Below are 3,914 nucleotides of genomic sequence, written 5' to 3' on the forward strand. Positions count from 1 at the left end.
TCAACAGATGAGCTAAATAAATATAAATGCCAATTATGTTCGTTTAGTAGTCATCGTTCGGATAAACTAAAGGAGCATGTGCAACGAGTGCATACGGAAAAGGTGGTGCAGCTGGAACTGCCGGAAATAGTTGATAATGCTTTTGAGACCAACGCATGCGATGAATTCAATTTGCCACCGTTAGATGTGGTTGATGTGAGCGCAGAGACGATCGCAAAATCCGAAACAGAAACCAGCAGCGAGGGCGGTAAAAAAATGTGCAAAAGAAAAAAGGCTGCTATATTGACGAAGAAGAGACGTATTGTGCCTATCGCACCCAAACCAGAAACTGATGCAGCGGAAAGTTTAAATCATCTTTAAGAATAGCGCATAAAATATAATAAAATTAATATGTAATTGCTTAATTTACTTAATGTCTTTGAGTAATTTAATAACAGAGAACAGAGGACTCACCTGCGGGTAACTTTATAGAAGCTTTGCATTTTGCCAAAATGGTACCTATAAATATTTTTACACTTCTTGGGGAAATTATTTTCACACATTTGCCCTTTATCGGAAGACACTTTATTTATATATTCCAACACCACTAACAGCCTTGCGAATATATATGCATACATATGTATGTGCATATTTAGCTCATACAAATGCAAAATACATATTAAAATACACCAATTAGCTTCCCTTAAATCTATAGCTTATATTTGCCTACGTATTTTCACATTTTCGCGATACACTTTATTTATTTATTGTCATACCATACAACTGCACCCGGATATAGTTTATATTGGTAAATGCATACGAATTTTCAAGCTAATTTTCACCACACACTTCCGCTATCAGATAATGAGCCTAACATCTTTTGTAGCTACTCACGCACATATGTACGTACATTTGGCTCATAACTTTATGCACTTACATAATTAAAATTATTTTATATATCTTTCTTTTTAATATATTCACTACACTACGAATTTATGCCGAAGCTTCGTTTCCGCGCGCGTTTTTGAGATTTTTCTCGCTAAGGAAGTGCGATATTTTTATCGATAAATTTGTCACAGGGTGATCAGAACGACTCTATGTATACCCAGAAACATTTGCAGGCATTATACCGGATCGATAATTTTATTACAACTAAAATTTATTTGAATCACCAACACCTTATTCTCAAACCATAGGAAGTACCACTCTGTATTTAAACCAATTCTTTGGGAAACTGTATGGAACACCCGGTTATTTGCTGCTGCTAAACCTACTTTTTCCGTGCTAATGGGATCCGGTCAGCTGTTTCGCCATTTTGAAGTTTCCTGCAAACGAATTTTGTCAAAGTACATAAATTATTATTTTTTCAATGTTTGTCATAGCTGCATTTGTGTATTTCGAAGATATGTCTAATAATGCGTGTTAATACATTACATGCAGCTTGTCTATGTGCAAAATGAAATGTAAGAAAGAAACCGAATGCAAGTCATTCAGTTTAAATTTTGTGCACAAGTGTTTTTATTTTATTTTTTGTGTGTAAAATGATACGCCATCTGACGGTTTGATCAAGTGAATCATATGCGATATGAAAGTTTATTCAACTGTTTTTCAGCTCGAATAATCTAGAAGCATTTATCGATGAAGCCGACAGCGACAGGGCTACCGCTACAAGGTGAACACAGTCGGTCTTAAGTTCTTTTACCATTGCACATAAAAGGAACTTCTGATTACAAACTTGTAGACGAACGATAACACATACGTAGTTATTTATTGTATTTTGTATGAAAATAAACTAACCGGCGAATATGGTTACGAAAACAAAGACAGAGAAAAAAATCGGTCAAGGCATTGGACTGCGCACTTTGAAAAAAAAAAACAAACACACTTCTTAGCTTACGTGTGTGCGCATAATCACGTTGCTATTGGCCGGCTAGAATGTTTGTGCGTGGGATTTATGTGCAAATGTACATATGTATGTATATAGGAGCAAAAATATTCTACATGCATACATAAGTATTTACTTTATTATTTTGCTTATTTTGAGCAACAAGTTAGGTGGCCGACATGTGAGCATTCTAGACACGCCATAAATACATACCGACGGTACTTTGGCAAAACCTCGTATCTCAAGACACTGTCAAACAACGCTCTCTAACAAAATACTCTATACTAATAACAGAAAATCATTTTTAATAAATTTTTTTTACTGAATATTAAAGATTAACTGCCGGTTTCACGAAAGCAATTTAAGTGAAAATTTATTTTTTTCTGTCAGTTTTCATATTAAATTCAAATATAATAATTTTTCATTTACATATATGTATGTATTTGTTTCGTGAAACTAGCTACGTACTTTTTAGTTAATTGGGAATAATATATAATGCCTCGTAGCATTTTAAGGCCTATTTTGATTTAATTTTACGAGATGCGAAGTAGTAGCGAATTCTGAGATACGAGGTTTTACAAAGGTACCGTCCATGCATAGCATGTATGGACATGTATAGCCAGTAGTTTCAATTGTCGTTTTGCTTTCTTTGTTTGCTAATGCTTATGGAATGGTGATGCTTACATACTTATGTATGTATGTATGTACATAACTTTTGCAAAATTCTGCTGCAATAGCAAGGATGATTTTTGTGCTTTTCGTTTTAAAATAACGCAGAAATTTTAGGCTTCCGTACTTTGTTTGTACATATGTATATACACTATGTACATATGTATGTATAGAACATGTTCTTATCGGCTTTGTCAAACTAACCTTGGTTGATGGAAATCGCATGTTTTGCGTGTACCTGTCCTTAACCAGTTCAACGACATAAATAAATCGTTATACATACTTTGTTCATGTCGCTCTTCTACACTAGACTCCAATTTTTAGTTTGAAATAAGTTATTCTAATAAAATTAATAAACGTTGCTAATTTTTTAATTTAATTGATTTCATTTGCCTTATTTTATATATTTCATGTTGTTTTATATACTATTATTCGATATGTATTATCATTTTGTAATATTTTATTTTATTTACTGATTTTATTCAACTTTTCCTATATTTGCTTTGTTTTTTTGTATTTCACTTCCGCCTTTTTCATTTTCCGGTTCGGCGACTTCGTTTCGTAGTTGTGCTATTCAATACTTCGAAATCAATTCCCGCCGTCGTGAATTTACTTATTTTCTCCATTACTGTTTTAAGCGATATATAAAACGTAAAAAATTGGTTAAATATTTTAATATATGTGATGATGTGGGCTGTATCAAATAAATTTCATTGGCAAAACTTAACTCGTAATTAGGTATGTATGTTCATATGTATGTTTTCTGTGCCAAAATACCCATCACCTGTACAATTACTCCAAAGTGTGCCCCAAATTTCTAGAATAATCACAAAGTCTACACTCGCTAGTATTGAGTTGATTCATCTGCCATCCACTTCCAGTAACTCCAGATCGCACTCCACCTTTCTAGAAGTGTTGGCACGCACCCTGTGCGTATAGAAAACAGATGAAATTTGAGAGTCAGCTGGAAGCAAGTGGTGGTGGGTATGGAGTAGCTTTATTTACTTCTGTACATATTCAGGTATGTATGTACATACATATGGAGGTAAGGGAGTACATAAGAGCGCATAAATATGTATGTATATGCAGTAGATATGTATGTATATATGTGCATATTTGTTTTTGTTTTGTTTATACCTATGTATTTCCTTTTGATTTTACCTGTCGTTCGTTTCCAGCTGTTTCGGTCGCAGGCTGTTTGTATACAGCTACCCATGTACATAGAAATACATATACTGATTACCTAGGAGTTGGGATGTATGAATAATAAACATAATATATATGTATAAAAATGAAATTGCGCAGTATGAAAAAATCTACAAAAAAAAACAACAAAGACCGCATACTACAATAGACGTTGAGACGTCTGATAAGGTCCCCC

General features: G+C 33.7%; 3 long non-coding RNA genes across 3 annotated transcripts; 1 reads left to right on the forward strand and 2 right to left on the reverse strand.

The window, feature by feature from the left end:
• Window positions 1-751: 751 nt before the first annotated feature.
• LOC118741249 lies at window positions 752-2,889 on the reverse strand. The gene is made up of 2 exons (XR_004993261.1): window positions 2,738-2,889; window positions 752-1,304 (listed from the first exon to the last, which is right to left on the reverse strand). It is a non-coding gene; the product is annotated as an uncharacterized LOC118741249 (long non-coding RNA).
• LOC118741247 lies at window positions 1,298-3,813 on the forward strand. The gene is made up of 2 exons (XR_004993259.1): window positions 1,298-1,951; window positions 3,712-3,813. It is a non-coding gene; the product is annotated as an uncharacterized LOC118741247 (long non-coding RNA).
• Window positions 3,048-3,739, reverse strand: LOC118741246. The gene is made up of 3 exons (XR_004993258.1): window positions 3,671-3,739; window positions 3,262-3,540; window positions 3,048-3,161 (listed from the first exon to the last, which is right to left on the reverse strand). It is a non-coding gene; the product is annotated as an uncharacterized LOC118741246 (long non-coding RNA).
• Window positions 3,814-3,914: the final 101 nt, after the last annotated feature.

Source organism: Rhagoletis pomonella, unplaced genomic scaffold, assembly GCF_013731165.1.
Source record: "Rhagoletis pomonella isolate Grant_MI unplaced genomic scaffold, Rhpom_1.0 Rhpom_scaffold_00006, whole genome shotgun sequence".
Lineage (NCBI taxonomy): Eukaryota > Metazoa > Arthropoda > Insecta > Diptera > Tephritidae > Rhagoletis > Rhagoletis pomonella.